This window comes from Pan paniscus, chromosome 6 (assembly GCF_029289425.2).
Source record: "Pan paniscus chromosome 6, NHGRI_mPanPan1-v2.0_pri, whole genome shotgun sequence".
Lineage (NCBI taxonomy): Eukaryota > Metazoa > Chordata > Mammalia > Primates > Hominidae > Pan > Pan paniscus.
In genome coordinates this window covers 115,869,995-115,892,129 of record NC_073255.2, presented here as the reverse complement: position 1 = coordinate 115,892,129, position 22,135 = coordinate 115,869,995, and the positions used below count along the sequence as shown (strand labels likewise).

The window sequence follows — 22,135 nt, the reverse complement described above, 5'->3', positions numbered from 1 at the left end:
AAGACTCCATCTCCAAAAAAAAAAAAAAAAAAAAAAAAAAAAGCCACAAACTGGGTGGCTTCAAACAACAGGCATTCTCTTTGCTCTGACAGCTCTGGGAGCTAGATGTCCAAAATCACTGAACAACAGCAAGAACAAAAAAACTTGCTTCTGTTAAAATCAGGTGGGACGCATCTCACGCTGGGACACGCAGGTCCAGACGGCAGCCCTGAGCATCTGTGGTCCTGTGAGCACCTCGAGATGACCGCCTGCAAACTGCCCAGCTGCCCTTGTGTGCAGAGTGCTGCAGGAAGGACAGGCGTATCTTCCCTAACCACACCACCCTTCAGTGCAGACGCAAGAGGTGCACGCCTGTCTCTCTCATTGTGAGGCTTCTTACTCATTCCCTTTCCCAATCTATACCCATCGATCCACCAAATACCAAGGACAAAACCAAGAAAAACCATTCATACCAATCTCTACACTTTTCTACCTTCTGTCCAGTCTCCGTTCACCTGTAGGTGTATTTTCACACAGTTCTAGTCAGCATGGATACGATTTTGGATTCTGCTCGTTTTGCTTAAAATTATGTGGACATTGGCCGGGTGCAGTGGCTCACGCCTGTAATCCTAGCACTTTGGGAGGCCAAGGCGGGCAGATCACGAGGTCAGGAGATCGAGACCATCCTGGCCAACAAGGTGAAACCCCATCTCTACTAAAAATACAAAAATGTGCTGGGCATGGTGGTACATGTCTGTAGTCCCAGCTACTCAGGAGGCTGAGGGAGAAGAATCGCTTGAACCCAGGAGGCGGAGGTTGCAGTGAGCCGAGATCGCACCACTGCACTCCAGCCTGGCGACAGAGCAAGTCTCCAGCTCGAAAAAAAGGAAAAAAAGAAAATTATGTCGACATTTTTTCTGTATTGCTGCAGTCTTTGTAGTCATGTGTGTGTGTGTGTGTGTGTGTGTGTGTGTATGTGTTTTGGGGGGTGGGGAGAGACAGGGTCTTGCTCAGTTGCCCAGGCTGGAGTGCAGTGGTGCAGTCATGGCTCACTGTAGCCTCCAAGTCCCGGGCTACAGTGGTTCTCCCACCCCAGCCTCCCAAGTGACTGGGACCACAGGCACATGCCACCACACCCGGCTAATTGTTGTGGGTTTTTTTTTAGAAACGGGATTTCACCATGTTGCCCAGGCTGGTTTCAAACTCCTAGACTCAAGCAATTCTCCCACTTCGGCCTCCCAAAGTGCTGGGATTACAGATGTAATCCCAGCCTGATTGTTATTTTGAAGAACTGTGTAACATTCCACCTAGAAGATGTACCATAATTTTTTGTTTGTTTTTGAGACAGGGTCTTGCTCTATGTCCCAGGCTGGAGTGCACTGGTACAATCACGGCTCACTGCAACCTTCAACTTCCAGGCTCAAGTGATCCTCTGGCCTCGGCCTCTTAAGTAGCTGGAACTACAGGCATGCACTATCACACCTGGCTAATTTTTGTATTTTTTTTGTAGAAACAAGGTTTTGCCATGTTGCCCAGGCTGGTCTCAACCTCCTGGGCTCAAGTGATCCTCCTGCCTTGGCCTCCCAAAGTGCTGGGATTACAGGCATGAGCCACAGCTCCCAGCCTGAGATAAAATTCTTTACTGCACAATAAATTATACTTCTGGGAAACCAAAAAGACTAACAAAATCCAGAGTAGTGAGAGAACAAGGAGACAGGCCTTCTCATGCTCTGTTTTGGGGGTGTCAATGATTATCATCTTTCCAGAAGGCAGATCAATGTTCTCATACTTCATTGGTGGGAATAAACTGGAACAGACTTTGGAAGACTTCTTGGAAGGCTTATTTAACCACCCAGAAATGTAAATGAGAGGATTCTTTGAAACAGCATTTCCACTTTTTCTAAAGGAGATCATCAGACAAGAGTGCAAAGCCGCATGATTTGCGCATTGGAGTTTAATTTCGGCCGGGCACAGTGGCTCACACCTGTAATCCCAGCACTTTGGGAGGCCAAGGCGTGCAGATCACCTGAGGTCAGGAGTTCGAGACCAGTCTGGCCAAAATGGTGAGGCCCCATCTCTACTAAAAATACAAAACATTAGCCAAGTGTGGTGGTGAGCACCTGTAATCACAACCACTTGGGAGGCTGAGGCAGCAGAATCGCTTGAACCCGGGAGGTGGAGGTTGCAGTGAGCCGAGATCATGCCACTGCACTCCAGCCTGGGCAACAGAGCTAGACTCCATCTCAAAAAAAAAATTTAATTGTTTAATTTCAAATATTGAAATACTGGTAACAACAGGCATGTTCATTAATAGGGAAGGGATTGGTTGAATAATTCATTGGGATTGTGTTGAATCTACAGATCACACAAATCACTGTACTATATGATCAACCTCACTCAAAATAAGAAATATAAATTAAAACTACAAGGAAATAGTATGTTTCACATCTCCGATTGGCAAAGATAAAGAAGGTAGCAAATTATTACTTAGGGTGTGAGGAAAGTCTACGGTAGTTGATGGGACAGTCAACTATAGGGTAGTTGATCCTATATTTGTAGGACAATTTGGCAACATCTATCAACCCCCAAATGCATAAGCTCTTTGACACATCAGTTCCATTACTGATAATCTGTATACGCTCTAGCATGGACTCAAAGATCTAAATACAAAGATATTAATTGCCACATACTTAGTAGTAGTTACTAAGTAATAAGTTACTAATACAGTAAGTAGTAAGTTACATAGTAGTAAGTTACTAAGTAGTAAGTTACATAATAGTAAGTTACTAAGTAGTAAGTTACATAGTAGTAAGTTACTAAGTAGTAAGTTACATAGTAGTAAGTTACTAATACATTAGTTACTACTAACTAATATATTTAAGGCTGGTTAAATACATTATATGACAGGGCCAGGGGCAGTGGCTCACGCCTATAATCCCAGCACTTTGGGAGGCTGAGGCGAACAGATCACTTGAGGTCAGGAGTTCAAGACCAGCCTGGCCAACATGGCAAAACCCTGTCTCTGCTAAAAATACAAAAATTAGCAAGGCATGGTATCACGTGCCTGTGATCCCAGCTACTCAAGAGGCTGAGGCACAAGAATCGCTGGAACTCAGGAAGCGGAGCTTGCGGTGAGCCAAGATCTCACCACTGCACTCCAGCCTGGGCCACAGAGTAAGACTCTCTCTCTCAAAAGACCAAAACCAAAAACAAAAACAAAAATATGCAGCTCTGCATCCTCTCAACAAATATGACTGAAGCCTACCATAACTAGGCATTATTTGAGGGGCCAAGGACTAAAACAATCTGTCCTCTCACCATGCTAAGATTCTAGTTGGAGAAGACAGAAAACTGTTCTAAATGTTTGTAATAGTCAAGTGGTGAAATGCACTCAGAAAAATAAGGCTGGGTAAGGAAGAGAAAGCGCTGGGACTGAGCGTGTGCTATCCTGTGGGTCAAGGAAGGGGTCTCAGAGCACATTTGGGGAGAAAGCTGAAGGAAGTGAAATGCGGGTATCAGGAAAAGAGTTCCAGGCAGAGGGAACAGCTCATACAAAGGCCCTGGGGTCAGGGTGCCCTAGGCACACTGGAGGAATAGCAAAGTGGCCCAAGTGGTTTAAGGAGTGAGTGAGGAGTAGGGGGAGGAGCTCACAGAGGTATTGGGGGTGGCAGATCCCTGAAGGCCTAGTCAGGTTAAGATTTCAGCCCTGGAGGTCACTGATCTGAGATAAGACTTCTTTTTTTTTTTTTTAAAGACTAACTTTATTGAGATATAATTCACATAACATACAATTCACTCATTGAAAGTGCACAATTCAGGCTGGGTGCAGAGGCTCACACCTGTAATCCCAGCACTTTGGGAGGCCAAGGCTGGTGGATCCAGATCACCAGAGGTGAGGAGTTCGAGACCAGCCTGGCCAACATGGTGAAACCCTGTCTCTACTAAAAATACAAAAATTAACCAGATGTGGTGGCACACATCTGTAATCCCAGCTACTCGGGAGGCTGAGGCTGGAGAATCTCTTGAACTCTGGAGATGGAGGTTGCAGCGAGCTGAGATCGTGCCACTACACTCCAGCCTGGGCGACAGAGCAAGCCTCCATCTCAAAAATAAAATAAAATACAACACGTTACATGGGGATGGCACGTTAGCAGCACCCAAAGCGAGGGGTGCAGAGTGAAAATGTACACCCTTCTGAGTGAGCACCCGGTGCTGACCAGGAGGTGTTCACAGCTGCCCTCCTCTATGCCCGTCCCCGCCGGAAGATGCTCTGCAGATTGTTCCAGTCGAGGATGCGTGGCAGATGGGGATAAGTCTGCAGAGCAGTGATCAGGGGAAGAGAGTGAGGAAGGCAGGCTGGGAAGGAAGCAGGATTGAACAGCGGGGAAAGCTGAGCTGCAATGCAGTCTCGATGAAGGCCTCAGCGGACTCCATAGGGAGCGCCGGAACTGGGAGGGCCCTTCCAAGTAGGCTTGAGTCAAGACAGGAAATTGGGTCTTCAGACCTCTTTGCTGCTAAGCATTGAATGCAGTTGCCCTGGGAAGGGACAGGGCTCTGTGCAACCTGGAGACTCTCTGCAACCAAGGTAACACCTGCAGAGGGCCATCAGGGGATGGGGGTGCTCTCAGCAGTGATGGGAGTCAATCTTTCCGTCCTATAGGGAGTCTGGGGGTTGCCATCATAGGGTTACCGTGGCTGGCCATTGGGCTGTACTCCTTGGGAGAGTGGGGACAGGGAAAGACTAAGTCCTCCCAGGACACCATCTGACCAGGCAGTCCTCCCTCCTCCATCATCCTCCTTTCCTTGGGAGATCTAGGGTTCGAATCTTGGGGTGGACTCAAGGAAGTGGGCGTCAGAAGTCACCCAACCTGGGTCTGCCTTTGATCAGGCAAGGAGTCCCTTCCACATGGCCACACTCGCTACCACCTGCCTTCTCTCTCTCTCTCTGCTCCCTCAGTGCCCAACAAGCAGACCCCCCATAACAGAAAAATAGGACTCTGTAGCCTGCAGCCCTGCCTCTCAGTGGCCAGGTAGCCTTGGGTAAGGCAGCTCCTGTCACTTGTGATTCACTCAGCTTTCTCAACCATCCAACGTGGATAAAGGTTCTTTTTACACAGGGTCTCTGGGGTCTTGATCTGTGGCCCAGGCTGGAATGCAGTGGCATGATCACAACTCACTGCAGCCTCAACTTCCTAGGCTCAAGTGATCCTCCCGCCTCAGCCTCCCACATAGCTGGGACCACATATGTGCACCCCCACATCTGGCTGATAAAGGGTCACTTGGAGGCAGATCACTGCACCTAGAGCCCAGGGCCTGGCAGTCAATTGGTCCTCATCAATGGAAGCTGTTGTCACGACTGTGCACAGAAACACACCCTTGACCTATAGAGAAATTATGAGGACGTGGTCGTAGGATGGCTTGGCATCACGTGGAAAGATGGGTTTGTGCCAGTGGGGAATTTCTTAGGGAAGATGGGTGCTCTTTATCTGCTCTGAGTTGAGTTGTGTGTCCCCAAAAAGATAAGGTGGAGACCTAACCCCGGTACTGTGAGTGTGACCTTATTTGGAAACAGTCTTGTTAGCTGTCATTAAGATGTAAGTTAAGATGAAGTCAGACTGGATAAGGGAGGGCCCTAAATCAAGTGACTGATGTCCTTTATAGAAAGAGAAGAGGGCCAGGCACAGTGGCTCATGCCTGTAATCCCAGCACTTTGGGAGGCCGAGGCGCGTGGATCACGGGATCAGGAGTTTGAGACCAGCCTGACCAACATGGTGAAACCCCATCTCTACTAAAAATACAAAAATTAGCTGGGTGTGGTGGCACGTGCCTGTAATCCTAGCTACTCAGGAGACTGAGGCAGGAGAATTGCTTGAACCCAGGAGGTGGAGGTTGCAGTGAGCCAAGATTGTGCCACTGCACTCCAGCCTGGGCAATAGAGTGAGACTCTGTCTCAAAAAAAAAAAAAAAAAAAAAAAAGAGAAGAGGCTGGGCGCATGTCTTAATCCCAGCAGTTTGGGGAGGCCAAGACAGGAGGATCACTTGAGGCCAGGAGTTCGAGGTCAGCCTTGGCAACATGGTAAGACCCTGACTCTACAAAAAATATCAAAATTAGCTGGGTGTGGTGGTGTGCACCTGTAGTCCCAGCTACTCAAGAGGCTGAGGTGGGAGGATCACTTGAGCCCAGGAAGTCAAGGCTGAAGTGAACTGTGATGGTGCCACTGTACTCCAGCCTAGGCAACAGAATGAGACCCTATCTCAAAAAAAAAAAAAAAAAAAAAGGAAAAGAAAAGAAAAGAAATTTCCAGCATCTCTGCTGCCAAGAGGACGGGTGAGAATACTGACAAGCTCCCTGAATCCGTGACCTGAGTGGAGAGATGGAGAGAGAAAAGGGTTCCAGAGAGAGGATCAGATGGGAGGCAGTGAGTTTAGAGAAATCACTGGAGGAGGTTTGGCTGAAAAAGGAGAAGAGAGAAAGAGGGAGGATAGCTGGAAGGGGGTGAGGCATCCTGAAGGGTTTTGAGTGTTTTGTTCTGTTTCTAACAAGAAGCCTAAAAGCCTGTTGAAAAGTGATGGGGAGGGCCCAGTGGACTAGGAGAGGTGGTGAGAGGGAGGTGGGGAGGGTTCCAAATCATGGATGGGGAGCAGGCTTGCAGAGAGGAAGGGATGATGGGGAGGGCAGATCTGTGTGTTTAGAAGAGGGCTTTGGAGTTTCTTTCTTGTTTTTTTGTTTGTTTGTTTTGTTGTTGTTGTTGTTGTTGTTGTTGTTTTGAGACGGAGTCTGCTCTGTCACCCAGGCTGGAGTGCAGTGGTGCAATCTCGGAATCTCAGCTCACTGCAACCTCCGCCGCCTCCTGGGTTCAAGAGATTCTCCTGCCCTAGCCTCCGGAGTAGCTGGGATTATAGTCGTGTGCCACCACCCCTGGCTAATTTTTGTATTTTTAGTAGAAACAGGGTTTCACCAGGTTGGCCAGGCTGGTCACGAACTCCTGACCTCAAGTGATCCTCCTACCTCAGCCTCGCAAAGTGCTGGGATTACAGGCATGAGCCACTGTCCCTGGCCAATGGGTGTTGGAGTTTCTAGCTGAAGGCTTCGAGGACCCTTATGAGGGGGAAGTGAGGCCACCATCTGAGTGAAAGGGAAGGGAAGGGGCAGGGACCACAGGCTTGAGGAGAGAAGAGAAGGGAGTATAAAACAGTTACTACACGCCAGGGGCGGTGGCTCATGCCTGTAATTCCAGCACTTTGGGAGGCCGAGGCAGGCGGATCACTTGAGCCCAAGAGTTCGAGACCAGCCTGGGCAATCTGGCAAGCCCCTAACTCTATAAAAAATACAAAATGTAGCCAGGCATGGTGGTGCATGCCTGTAGTCCCAGCTACTCGGGAGGCTGAGGTGGGAGGTTCACTTGAGTGCAGGAGGTTGAGGTGGCAGAGAGCCATGATGGCCCCACTGCACACCAGCCTGGGCCAAGAGTGAGACCCTATCTCAAAACAAACGAACAATAGAATAAAATAAAATAAAACAATGACTGCAGGGTGAGGAGGAGTCATGGAGCCCCAGGTTCCCCGGGAGGGTGGTAGCCCCTTAAAGAGGGCCATGGTAAATTTACATGAGTGCCCTGAGTGTCCGAGAATCTTGAGCTCAACTACCCCATGCCTTCCCCCAAATTCTCACCCTAGACAGAGCCAATTACTTTTGCATCTGAAATTCCTGCCAAGTCAATTGGCCATTTAGCAGGATCACTAAGGGATACTAGTTAAGGAGACAGTACATCTGTAGAAATCCAAATTTATAGAGCCTTCTGTCCATAAACAATCAAAATCTCAGCCCAGGGAACAGACAGCAAGTGTATGACATATTTACAAGGTGCAGGGCTTCCAGCAATGGGCATTAAAAGGAACTTTGGGGCCAGGCATGGTGACTCACACCTGTAATCCCAATACTTTGGGAGGCTGAGGCAGGAGGATTGCTTGAGCCGGGGATTCAAGACCAACATAGCAAGACCCAATCTCTACAAAAAAATAATAATTTAAAAAATTAGGCCAGGTGCGGTGGCTCACACTTGTAATCCCAGCGCTGTGGGAGACCGAGGTGGGCAGATCACGAGGTCAGGAGTCCAAGAACAGCCTGACCAACATAGTGAAACTCCATCTCTACTAAAAATACAAAGATTAGCCAGGCATGGTGGTGGGCACCTGTAGTCCCAGCTACTCGGGAGGCTGAGGCAGGAGACTCGCTTGAACCCAGGAGGCAGAGGTTGTGGTGAGCCGATATCATGTCACTGCACTCCAGCCTAGGGAATAGAGCAAGCCTCTGTCTCAAGAAAAAAAAAAAAAATTAGCAGGGCATGTGGTGTGCTCCTGTAGTCCCAGCTATTTGGGAGGCTGAGGCAAGAGGATTGCTTGAGCCCGGGAGGTCAAGGCTGCAGGGAGCTGTGATTGCACCACTGGACAACAGAGCTAGACTCTGTCTCAAAAACAAAAAAAAGTTAATTAAAAAAACATAAAAGGGGCCAGGTGCAGTGGCCTGTAATCACAGCAATTTGGGAGGCCGAGGTAGGTGGATCACTTGAGGTCAGGAGTCAGAGACCAGCCTGGCCAACATGGTGAAACCCTATCTCTACTAAAAATACAAAAATTAGGTGGGCGTGGTGGCAGGCGCCTGTAATCCCAGCTACTCCGGAGGCTGAGGCAGGAGAATTGCTTGAACCCTGGAGGCGGAGGTTGCAGTGAGCCGAGATCACACCATTTCACTCCAGTCTGGGTGACAGAGCAAGACTCCATCTGAAAAATAAATAAATAAATAAAATAAAAGGAACTCTGTAACCAGCTCTTTCTGATTCCAAAGGGTGGCCAGGAAGCTGGCATCGTTCCTCAGGCACGGGTGGGAGAACCAGAGCAGGCTCCTCTCCCCCACGGTGCCATCTGTGCCCAAGAACCGCTCTCCCCACGTGGCTGGCTCTATTTCGGCAAGAGAAAGAAGCTTCTCAGATGTGAAGCCCACGGGAGACCCACACGTATGAAGCAGGAGACCAAAAAAAAAAAAAAAAAGGCAGCTCAAAATAGATTCTGTCTACAGCAGAAAATGACCTGGTGCCAGAATGGAGAAAAGTGGCCAAAACGAGCCAGTTTCGAGGCTTTCTAGGGTGCACGCCAGCATTCTGTCTGGAACAGGGGGTACCTCGGGGACTTCAGGATTGTGTGGGCCCCTTGTGGGGTGCAGACGAACCTCCCCCTTCATTCAGAAGCCCGCCTCTATGGCCTGGCCTTTAAAAAAAACCCATCTCCCGGGATGAACTGGAGGCAGAAGCCACAGCAATTACTTGGAAGGAAGATCTGACTGCAGAAACAGTGATCTGCATAGCGAGATGTTTCTAAGGCTTGTGGGAGAAAGCCATGGTGGTTTCCAAGTAAACGGCTTTTTACAAATTAAGCACAGCTACAGACAACAGAAGCAAAAAATAGATAAATTGGATTACCTCAAAATTTAAAACTTTTGTGCATCAAAGGATACTATCGTCATAGCAAAAAGGCAACGCAGGAGAATGGGAGACAATATTTACAAGTCATATATATATATATATGACTTGTAAAAATACATTCTTTCTTTGAGACAGGGTCTCGCTCTGTCACCCAGGCTGGAGTGCAGTGGTGAGATCTCGGCTCACTGCAACCTCTGCCACCAGGGTTCAAGTGATTCTCGTGCCTCAGCCTCCCAACTAGCTGGGATTACAGGCACCCATCACCATCCTCAGCTAATTTTTGTATTTTTAATAGAGACGGGGGGGGGGGTTTCACCATGTTGGCCAGGCTGGCCTCAAACTCCTGACCTCAAGTGATCCGCCTGCCTTGGCCTCCCAAAGTGCTGGGATTACAGGCGTGAGCCACCATGCCTGGCCCACAGGTCATGTATCTGATAAGGGGTTAATATCCAGATTATGCATAAAGAACACCTACAATTCAACAGTTTTTCTTAAACCTGATAAAAATGGATTTGAACAGACATTTCTCCAAAAATACACAAATGGCCAATAAGTACATGAAACGATGTTCACCATTATGAATCATTAGAAAAATGCAAATCAAAACCACAGTGAGATAGAGCACTCTACCCATTAGGATGGTCACTCAAGAAAAAATTGAAAATGAGTGTTCATGAGGATGTGGAGAAATTGGAACTCTTGCCTACTGCCGGTGGGAATGGAAAATTGCACAGCCATTGTTGAAAATAGTTTGACAGCCCCTCAAAAAATTAAGTCAAAAATAGGGCCAGGTGTAGTGGCTCATGCCTATAATGCCAACACATTGGGAGGCCAAGGCGGGAGGATCACTTGAGCCCAGGAGTTTGAGACAAGCTTGGGCAACATAGTGAGCCCCCATCTCTACAAAAAAAAAAAAAAACAAACATACAAAAATTGGTTGTGTGTACTTATAGTCTCAGCTACTGGGAGGCTGCAGGAGGAGGATCGTTAGAGCCTAGGAGCTGGAGGCTGCAGTGAGCTGCACTCAAGCCTGGGCAACATAGTGAGATCCTGTCTCTAAAAAAAACTTTTTTGGGCCAGGTGTGGTGGCTCACGCCTGTAATCCCAGCACTTTGCGAGGCTGAGGCAGGTGGATCACCTGAGGTCAGGAGTTCAAGACCAGCCTGGCCAACATGGTGAAATCCCCATCTCTACTAAAAATACAAAATCAGCTGAGCATGGTGGCACGTGCCTGTAATCCCAGCTACTCAGGAGGCTGAGACAGGGTGATCACTTGAACCCGGTGGTGGAGTTTGCAGTAAGCCAAGATTGTGCCATTGCACTCCAGCCTGGGCAGCATAGAATTACCTTATGAGCTAGCATTCCAAAGAACTGAAAGCAGGAACTCAAACTATTTGCACACCCATGTTCACAGCAGCATTATTCACAATAGCTAAAAGATAAATACAATCCTGCAGGCACAGTGGCTCATGCCTGTAATCCCAGCACTTTGGGAGGCCGAGGCAGGCGGATCACGAGGTCAGGAGATCGAGACCATGTTGGCTAACACGGTGAAACCCCATCTCTACTAAAAATACAAAAAACTAGCCGGGCATGGTGGTGGTGGGCGCCTGTAAGTCCCAGCTACTCAGGAGGCTGAGGCAGGAGAATCGCTTGAACTCAGGAGGCGGAGGTTGCAGTGAGCAGAGATTGCACCACTGCACTCCAGCCTGGGCGACAGAGCAACAATCTGACTATAAAAAAAAAAAAAGAAAGATAAATGCAACCCAACTGTCCACCAGCGGATGGATGGGTAAACCAAATGTGGCCTATCCATACAATGGAAGATTATTCAGCTTACAAAGGAAACAAATCCTGGCACAAGCTACAACATGGATAAACCTTGAGGACATTGCATTAAGTGAAATAAGCCAATCACAAACGGACAAATCCTGCATGACTCCACTTATATGAGTTACCTAGAGTCTCAAAATTATAAAGGCAGAAAGTAGAACAGCGGGTGCCAGGAGGTGGGGGGAGGCGGATGGAGAGTGAGTGTTTAATGGGGACAGGGTTTCAGTTTGGAAGGATGAAAAAGTTCTGAAGATGGAGGTGGATGACGGTTACATCACAGTGTGAAAGTATTGAATGTCATTGAACTGTATGCCTCAACATGGTTAACATGGCACGTTTTATGTTATGGACATTTTAAAACTATTTTTGAAAACGTTTTAAGGCCGGGTGCGGTGGCTCATGCCTCTAATCCCAGCACTTTGGGAGGCTGAGGTGGGTGGATTACCGGAGGTCAGGAGTTCAAGACCAGTCTGATCAATATGGTGAAACCCTGTCTGTACTAAAATTACAAAAATTAGCCAGGCATCATGGCACACATCTGTAATCCCAGCTACAGGGGAGGCTGAGGCAGGAGAATCGCTTGAACCCAGGAGGCAGAGGTTGCAGTGAGCCGAGATCGTGCCACTGCACTGCAGCCTGGGTGACAGAGTGAGACTCCATCTAAAAAAAAAAAATAAGTAAAATAAACAATTAATAAATAAAATAAACATGTTTTAATAACTAGTGAACTAAAAATTTAAAAAATCACAAGATTCCCTTCCATAAATTCAGGAAACATCTAGAAATCTGCCAATCTATGGTGGAGTGAGCAGCTTCAGGGTCAGACATCCACAAGTCATCCCCAGTTGCCCGGGATCCAGGCCCCCTCAGCTCATAAGGAGGAAACAAACAATGGAAATCCAACCCAACCCCCTTCTCTTTCTTTTTCTTTTCTTTTCTTTCCTTTTTTTTTTTTTTCGAGACGGAGTTTTGCTCTTATTGCCCAGGCTGGAGTGCAGTGGTGCGATCTCGGCTCACTGCAACCTCTGCCTCCCGGGTTCAAGCGATTCTCCTGCCTCAGCTTCCCAAGTAGCTGGGATTACAGGCACGTGCCACCACACCCGGCTAAGTTTTTGTATTTTTAGTACAGGCATGGCTTCACCATGTTGGCCAGGCTGGTTTCGAACTCCTGACTTCAGGGGATCCACCCGCCTCAGCCTCCCAAAGTGCTGGGATTACAGGCGTGAGCCACCGCACCCGGCCGAGACTGGCATTTGAATCAGTGAATTGTGTAAGGGAGTTCTGCCCTCTCCCAATCTGGGCAGGAACCACCCAATTGTCAGTGGGCCTGGAGAGGATAAAAGAGCAGAGGAAAGAATTCTCTGTCTCTCTCCTGGACCTGGGACACCCATCTTCTCCTGCCCTTGGACATCAGAATTTCCAGTTGTCCGGCCTTTGGGACTTGGACTGAGCCACGCTGCTGGCTTCACCAGTTCTCCAGCTTGCAGATGGCACAGGGTGGGTGAGTGTCAGCCTTGATAATCTCATGAGCCAGTTCCCATGGTAATCCTCTTCTCATTTATCTATATCGCTATCTATCTATTATCTATCTATATCTATCATCTATCATCTATCTATCAACTATCATCTATCTATCATCTATCAATCTATCATCTGTCTATCTATCTAGCTGTCTATCATCTATCATCTATCTGTCATCTATCATCTATCTATCATCTATCTATCTATCTATCTATCTATCTATCTATCTATCTATCTATCATCTATCTATCTAATCTCCTGTTGGTTCTGTTTCTCTAAAGAACCCTGACACAATACACTTTTCCTATTCATTCGAAACATCATCTTCATTCTGCAGGATTCATCCCTCGCCTAGATGCTGGCGGGGCGGGCCTGGTCTGTCTGCGGGTGCTGTCTGCACACAGCAGGAACGAGTTAGCACTTGCAAATGCTCGCTGCTCCCCGGCGCCGCCCGCATGTCGGCTTGGCTCATCCCGCATCCTGGGCAGAGCCCAGCGTTTGTGTTTGTCCTTGGCCCTGGGCTCGAGGAGATGTTTACACTTTCTGCTTAAATCATAAGAAACTGGATCTGGCCAAGCACTTTCCCCAGATTTAGCCACTTTTCTTGTTTCGACTGCAAATATCTTATCTATTCTCTCGAGATATAAACAGCACGAGGGGATGATCTGGTGTGTTCATCTGACATCAGCCCCATTCAGATGCTGAGTCCGGGGTGCTGTGTGTGGACCAAACATGGGGTAAATAAAAATGGGTATGTCCCCCAGGAGGCAGTACTTGTTTCCTGGCCACCCTCAGGGACCCACCTGGCTCCCAAAGCTAAGCTTGGGGCTCCAACTGCCTATCTCAAGAGGGAGCCTGGGCCGGGTGCAGTGGCTCACGTCTGTAATTCCAGCACTTTGAGAGGCTGAGGTGGAAGGATCACTTGAGCCCAAGAGTTCAAGACCAGCCTGGGCAACATAGTGAGACCCCATCTCTACAAAAAAATTTTTGAAAATTAGCCGAGTATGGTGGTGCATGCCTGTAGTCCCAGCTACTCAGGAGGCTGAGGTGGGAGGGTCGCTGGATCCCAGGAGTTCGAGGCTGCAGTGAGCCATGATCACACCACTGCACTCCAGCCTGGGCAACAGAACAAGACCCTCTCTCTAAAAAGATAAAAATAAAAATAAAAAATAAAAAGGGCTCCTGAAGTCTAAATGTTCCAGAAACATGGAGAGGGAAACAATGATTTCTTTGAGCAATATGGGTACAGAAATATAGCTAGGTAGGTTGAATAAAATCTACTATTCGGTAACACAACAGGGTAACTACAGTCACCATTAATTACTATACATTTTAAAATAACTGAAAGAGGCCGGGCGCGGTGGCTCACTCCCGTAATCCCAGCACTTTGGGAGGCCGAGGCAGGTGGATCACCTGAGTTCAGGAGTTCAAGACCAGCCCGGCCAACATGGCGAAACCCCATCTCTACTAAAAATACAAAAATTAGCCGGGTGTGGTGGTGTGTGCCTGTAATTCCAGCTACTAGGGAGGCTGAGTCAGGAGAATCGCTTGAACCCGGGAGGTGGAGGTGGCAGTGAGCCAAGATTGTGCCACTGCATTCCAGCCTGGATGACAGAACAAGACTCCACCAAAAAAATAAAAATAAAAATAACTAAAAGAGTATAACTGGAATGTATGTAACATGAAGAAATGATACATGTGTCCAGGCACAATGGCTTACACCTGAAATTCCAGCCCCTTGGGAGGCTGAAGCAGGAGGATCACTTGAGCCCAGGAGTTTGAGGTCATACTAGGCAACATGGCAAGACCCCATCTCAGAAAAATATATAATCGATTAAAAAATTTTTAACAAAATGTGAAACATCACAAATGAGGGTTCTCTGTAAGTTCTCTGACCTGTTGATTAGATGCTTTAGAAGCATTCTTTTTTTTTTTTCCCCCAAGACAGGGTCTCACTCTGTCACCCAGGCTGGAGTGCAGTGGCATGATCTTGGCTCACTGCAACCTCCACCTCCCTGGTTCAAGCAATTCTCATGCCACAACCTCCCAAGAAGCCAGGATTACAGGTGCACACCACTACGCCCAGCTAATTTTTGTATTTTTAGTGGACCTGGGGTTTCACCATGTTACCCAGGCTGGTCTTGAACTCCTGGCCTCAAGGGATCCACCTGCCTCAGCCTCACAAAGTGCTGAAATTACAGGCATGAGCCACCATGCCCGGCCAGATGCATTCTTTCTGGGTTCCACAGAAGGGCCCCCCGTTGACCCTGAGACCTGCTGTCTGAGGCACTCCTATTTCCAGGCACGACTCCTTCCCGGGGTGAATATCCCAAGCTTCATTTGAAAGGAGCCATAATGATGAGGCAAGAAGCCTTTGCCCAATCCTCCCCAAGGGCTGGCGGTGAACCTCACTCCTGTTTTTAAAGCATTAGCTCAATGAGGTGGCAGTGAGGTCCAGGTATCCACTTTTCTTGATTAAACCGAGAATGCCTTTGCCTTCCATAAGGTCCAATTCCAGACTGGGTGTTGGGCTTGATTCAGGCTTGGGGGGCCTCCCGGGCAGGGCAGCAGTGCAAGTCAGCACCTGGTGTGTGGCCAAGATTACATTTCCTGTCCCCAGGTCCAGTGCATGGACACACAGGCTGGCAAAGGAATCGGCCCTCACTGTGACTGTGGGGCTTCCTTCCCTCCTTCCCTGGCCTATTTCTAAGGATGCCTCGCTCATCCCCAGACTCCAAGGATGCCTCTCCAGCTTGGTTTGGGTTTTTGGTGTTTTGGGTTTTTTTTTTTTTTTTTTTTTTTTTTGAGACAGAGTCTCGCCCTGTTGCCCAGGCTGGAGTGCAGTAGCACGATCTTGGCTCACTGTAATCTCCACCTCCCAGGTTCAAGCAATTCTCCTGCCTCAGCCTCCTGAGTAGCTGGGATTACGGGTGCATGCCACCACACCCAGCTAATTTTTGTATTTTTAGTAGAGACAAGGTTTCACCATGTTGGCCAGGCTGGTCTCGAACTCCTGACCTCAGGTGATCCGCCCACCTCAGCCTCCCAAAGTGCTGGGATTACAGGTGTGAGCCACCACGCCCAGCCTGGTTTGAGTTTTAAGTGTCACCAGAGGCAGATTGGGGACTCCAGGGCAGAGACTCACTCTTCCTTAGTTACATTTCATCCCAGCCATGGCCATGACCCATATTGTCTCCCCGAAGTGTATCAAGGCTACTCAGCTGCAAAGTGAGGGGTTGGCTCTCACCCCAAAATGTGGAGGGTTGGCTGGACGCAGTGGCTCATTCCTGTAATCCCAGCACTTTGGGAGGCTGAGGCAGGAGGATTGCTTGAGGCCAAGAGGTCGAGACCATCCTGGGCAATATAGCCAGACCCCCATATCTAAAAAAAAAAAAAGCAAAAAATTGGAGGGTCCTGGGGGGTGTCAGGGCCAATATGTTCTAAGGTCACTCTGACCCACCCTCCTCCTTTCAGATGAGGAAACTGAGGCTGAGAAGTCAGGTAAGCCTATCCGGGCCCACAGTGGGGCTTCCAGACTCCCAGGTCCTCTTCCCCGGTGCAAAGACCACAGGATACCAGGGAATGGGTCACCTCAATAGACAGCACAGGGACGTGGTTAAAAGCACAGGCCCGGGGCTCACACTGCCCAGGCTCAGCCTCTTCTCAGCCACTTACCAACCCCAGGACACCAAATAGCCATTTAACTCCTCTTTAATAGCCATTGAGCTTCAGAGAGTCCATTCATAAAATAGATAAAAATAGAAGCTGTTCCATGCAAATAGATGCCCAGTATCTGACATGCAGTGAAGCACTCAATAAATTCTAGATATTATTGTTATTAATGTTGACATCTTTCATCAGATTCTCTTTGTGAATTACAGCAAGTTTATAGGCTGGGGGGTGGATATTGAGAGCACTTCTTTGCTATTTGTGGCCAGGCTTGTAAATCTGAAGGGTTGCTTTGGTTTGCTATTAGCATTCAATTGTGCCTAGAGATACTGTATAAATTTTTAAAAGCCTGTTTATGCCAGGTGTTGCGGCTCACGCCTGTAATCTCAACATTTTGGGAGGCTGAGGTGGGAAGACAACTTGAGTCCAGGAGTTTGAGACCAGCCTGGACAACATAGTGAGACCCTGTTTCTTTCTTTCTTTCTTTTTTTTTTTTTTTAAAAAAAAAGCCTGTTTGTGATGACTGTTCTAGACATAGATACTTTTACTTCAATGGAAGAGGATATTTGATATTATATCTTCCTGAATAAATGTACATAATCTATCCTATTAAAAAAAAAACCCAGCCAGGCGCGGTGGCTCATGCCTGTAATCACAGCACTTTGGGAGGCCGAAGTGGGCAAATCACGAGGTCAGGAGATCGAGACCATCCTGGCTAAAACGGTGAAACGCTGTCTGTACTAAAAATACAAAAAATTAGCAGGGCGTGGTGGCGGGCGCCTGTAGTCCCAGCTACTCAGGAGGCTGAGGCAGGAGAATGGCGTGAACCCGGGAGGCAGAGCTTGCAGTGAGCCGAGATGGTGCCACTGCACTCCAGCCTGGGCAACAGAGCGAGACTCTGTCTTAGAAAAAAAAAAAAAATTCCCAGCCAGGTGCGGTAACTTACACCTGTAATCCCAGCACTTTGGGAGGCCAAGGCAGGCAGATCACAAAGTCAGTAGTTCGAGACCAGCCTGACCAAAACTGTGAAACCCCATCTCTACTAAAATACAAAAATTAGCCGGGCGTGGTGGCACATGCCTGTAATCCCATCTACTCAGGAGGCTGAGGCATGACAATCGCTTGAACCCAGGAGGTGGAGGTTGCAGTGAGCCGAGATCGTGTCACTGCACTCCAGCCTGGGCGACAGAGTGAAACTCCACCTCAAAAAAAAAAAAAAAAAAAAAATTCCAGCTCTATCCAAAACACAGGCAATAACAAATGCTGGCAAGGATGTGGAAAAGGGGGAACCCTCATACACTCTTAGTAGGAATGTAAATTAGTACATCTACTATAGAGAACAGTTTGGAGGTTCCTCAAAAAACTAAAAATACAGCTATGACACGATCCAGCAATCCCACTGCTAGATTTATCCCCAAAAGAAAGGAAATCAGTCTATGAAAGAGATCTCTGCATTTCATGTTTATTGCACCACTGTTCACAGTAGCCAAGATTTGGAAGCAACTTAAGTGTCCATTGACAGATGAACGGATAAAGAAAATGCGGTATTTATACACAATGGAGTACTATTCAGCCATAAAAAGAATGAGATTCTGTCATTTGCAACAACATGGATGGAAGCAAAGTTCTTTCTGTTAAGTGAAATAACCCAGGCACAGGAAGACACACTTTGATGTTCTTCCTTATTCGTGGGAGCTAAAAATTAAAAATAATTGAACTCAGGCCAGACGCACTGGCTCACGCCTGTAATCCCAGCACTTTGGGAGGCTGAAGCAGGTGGATTACTGGAGGTCAGGAGTTCAATACCAGCCTGGCCAACATGGTGAAACCCTGTCTCTCCTAAAAATACAAAAATTAGCCGAGCTTGGTAGCACGCGCCTGTAATCCCAGCTACTTGGGAGGCTGAGGCAGGAGAATGGCCTGAGCCTGGGAGGTGAACGATGCAGTAAGCTGAGATCGTGCCACTGGACTGCAGCCTGGGCGACAGAGCAAGACTCCATCTAAGAAATTAATTAATTAATTAAAACAAAATAAAATAATTGAACTCATGGAGATAGAGAATAGAAGGATGGTTACCAGAGGTTGGGAAGGGTAGGTGGCAGGGGCGGGTGAAAGAGGGGATGGTTAATGGGTGCAAAAAGTAGTTAGAAAAAATGAATAAGACCTTGTATTTGATAGTACCACAGGGTGACTACAGTCAATAGGAAATGTGCATTTTAAAATAACTAAAAGAGTATAACTGGATTGTTTGTAACACAAAGGATAAACGCTTGAGGAGATGGATACCCCATTTATCCTGATATGATTTTTTTTGAGACGGAGTCTTGCTCTGTTGGCCAGGCTGGAGTGCAGTGTCACTATCTCAGCTCACTGCAACTTCTGCCTCCCGGGTTCAAGCAATTCTCATGCCTCAGCCTCCCGAGTAGCTGGGATTACAGGCATGGGCCACCACACCCGGCTTATTTTTGTATTTTTAGTAGAGATGGGGTTTCACCATGTTGGTCAGGCTGGTCTCGAACTCCTGACTTCCTGACCCACCCGCCTCGGCCTCCCAAAGTGCTGGGATTACAGGTGTGAGCCACTGCACCCGGCCCCCCGATGTGATTATTATACATTGCATGCCTGTATCAAAATATCTTATGTGCCCCATAAATATATACACCTACTATGTACCCACAAAAATAAAAAACAAAAAATTTGAGTCCTTGGTGAAGGATTAGGATGGATCTCAGGGTTTTGTGCCTGGAAGTCCCCTTCACCCTTCTGCACTCACCTCTGCACACATTTCTGTCTTTAAATGTCATCCATCAATCAACTACATTGATGTAGTTGTAGTGCTGCTCACTGCACAATCAGGACTGTTTGCAGAGTAGGCATTTGGGACATCACTCCATGGGTCGCCACTGAGGCAGAGCCAAAGGTGAGTAACTGTGGCAACTCAATGTAGTATTCCGGTGGAGAAAACCAACAAAGTAAAAAAACAGTCCACAAGAGGATGCCTGCCTTCCTCCCTCCCTCCCTCCCTCCTTCCCTCCTTTCATTCCTTTTTTTTTTTTTTTTTTTTTTTTTGAGATGGAGTCTTGCTCTGTCACCCAGGCTGGAGTGCAGTGGTGCGATCTCGGCTCACCGCAAGCTCCGCCTCCCGGGTTCACACCATTCTCCTGCCTCAGCCTCCCTAGTAGCTGGGACTACAGGCGCCTGCCACCGCGCCCGGCTAATTTTTTGTATTTTTAGTAGAGACGGGGTTTCACCGTGTTAGCCAGGATGGTGTCGATCTCCTGACCTTGTGATCCACCCGCCTCTGCCTCCCAAAGTGCTGGGATTACAGGTGTGAGCCACCGCGCCTGGCTGGACTGCATGCCTGCCTGCCTGCCTGCCTGCCTGCCTGCCTTCTTTCCTTCCTTCCTTCCTTCCTTTCTCTCTTTCTCTTTTCTTTCTTTCTTTCTCTCTTTTTCTTTCTTTCTTCTTTCCCCTTCTTCCTTCCTTCTGCCCCCTTTCCTTTTTTTCTTTTCTTTCTTCCTTTCTCTTTCCTTTTCTTTTGTCTCTTTCTCTTTCCTTTCTCTTCTTTCTTTCTCTCTCCTTCTTCCTTACTTCTCTCTTTCTTGCTTTCTCTCTCTCTCTCTTTCCGTGTTTGTGTGTGTGTGTGTGTGTGTGTGTGTATGTGTGCGCACTGACATTCATGACTCCAGCTCCCCAAGATGGGGCGTCTTTGTCCGTGGGATCCAGTGGAGATTTTGTTTCTGCCTGGATTGCAAATCTGGGGCAGGAAAGCAGAAAAAGTATCAGGAAGCCAGGCATGGTGACACGCACTTGTAGTCCCAGCTACTTGGGACACTGCCGCTAGAGGATCCCTTGAGCCTGGGAGTTCAAGGCTGCAATGGCTATAATCGCACCACTGCACTTCAGCCTGGGTGACATAGCAAGACCCTGTCTCTAAAAAAAAAAAAAAAAGTATTAGAGAACTGCCACTTAATGCTAGAAAAGGGAAACTGTACTAGGAAAACATATGCATAATTTAACAAAAGGAACACGAATATTTGATGAAGATGCAGGAGGAACATACTCTCATACACGGTTAGAGAATGAATTAGTTTCAACTTTCTAAAACCCTACCTGGCAAATAAAGTCTTTATATTTCAAAAGTGTATAGTTTTTGGTCTGTGCATATTTGTGTGTGTACAGAAAAACACTGGAAGGCACTAGGCAAACATTTATAGTGGTTTTACCTAGTTGAAGGAATTATGGATAATTATTTTTATGTTTTCTTATAATTTCTTCCAATGCTTCTGCCTTTCCTCAAAAATGTTTTTTTTTTTTTTTTTGAGACAGAGTCTTGCTCTGTTGCCCAGGCTGGGGTGCAGTGGCGTGATCTCAGCTCACTGCAATCTCCACCTCCCGGGTTCAAGCGATTCTTCCGTCTCAGCCTCCTGAGTAGCTGAAATTACAGGCATGCGCCACCATATGCCCGGCTAATTTTTGTATTGTTAGTAGAAACGGGGTTTCACCCTTTTGGCCAGGCTGGTCTCAACTCCTGACCTCAAGTGATCCGCCCGCCTCAGCCTCCCAAAGTGCTGAGATTACAGGCGTGAGCCACTGCACCCAGCCCAAGACAAGACATCTTTAAAAGGAAGGGGGAAGGAAAGAAAGGGCTCGACAAATGTGGGCACGCAGGGAGATGCCTTCATTTGCACACATGAGTCAGGTCAGGTCCACCTGGGGGGCAGAGGAGGAAACTGAGCTTCCAAACTAATATTTCTCCCAACACAAAGACTCGGGACCATGATTACAGCTAGTTCTGTGGCCCAGGGCAGGCAATCTAATCCCTCTGAGACTCAGTTTGTTTGTTTGTTTGTTTGTTTGTTTGTTTATTGATGGAGTCTCACTCTGTCACCCAGGCTGGAGTGCAGTGGCGCGATTTCAGTTCACTGCAACTTCTGCCTCCCGCGTTCCAGCGATTCTCCTGCCTCAGCCTCCTGAGTAGCTGGGACTACAGGTGCCCGACACCACACCTGGCTAATTTTTTTATATTTTTAGTAGAGACGGGGTTTCACCATATTGGCCAGGCTGGTCTCGAACTCCTGACCTTGTGATCTGCCCACCTTGGCCTCCCAAAATGCTGGGGTTACAGGTGTGAGCCACTGCACCCAGACAATTCTTTCTTATTTTTGTAGAGACAGGGTCTTGCTCGGTCGCCCAGGCTGGAGTGTAGTGGCGCAATCATAGATCTCTACAGTCTCCAACTTCTGGGCACAAGTGACCCTCCCACTTCAGCCCCCTGAGTGACTGGGACCGCACTTGGCTCTTTTTTTTTTTTTTTGGAGAGATGAACGCTCACTATGATGCCCAGGCTGGTGTTAAACTCCTGGGTTCAAGCAACCCTCTTGCCTCTTCCTCCCAAAGGGCTGGGATTACAAATGTGAGCCACTGCGCCCAGTTGATTTGTATTTTTTAATCTGAAGCTGCTCTGGTATTAGGACTGATTTGCTTCCTGACCACAGATTTAGATGTCACTACAGTACTGATTCCCCAGTGCCCTGAGGCACGCGTCCTCCTGTGTGGGGAGTCCTTATGGTCCCTTCAGGGCTTGATTCTTCTCAAATGTTTAAGCATTTTTATTTATGTATTTATTTTTTTGAGACAGAGTCTTGCTCTGT

The 22,135-nt window shown here is 47.7% G+C and overlaps 1 protein-coding gene across 1 annotated transcript in view; it reads left to right on the top strand.

Annotated features, from left to right (window-relative positions):
• Nucleotides 1-4,340: 4,340 nt before the first annotated feature.
• Nucleotides 4,341-22,135, top strand: part of OCM2 (oncomodulin 2) — a 60,162-nt gene continuing 42,367 nt past the window's right edge. The window contains exon 1 of the mRNA XM_055114730.2: nt 4,341-4,564. The gene's annotated coding sequence lies outside the window, so the exon portion shown is untranslated. The remainder of the gene's footprint in view (nt 4,565-22,135) is intronic.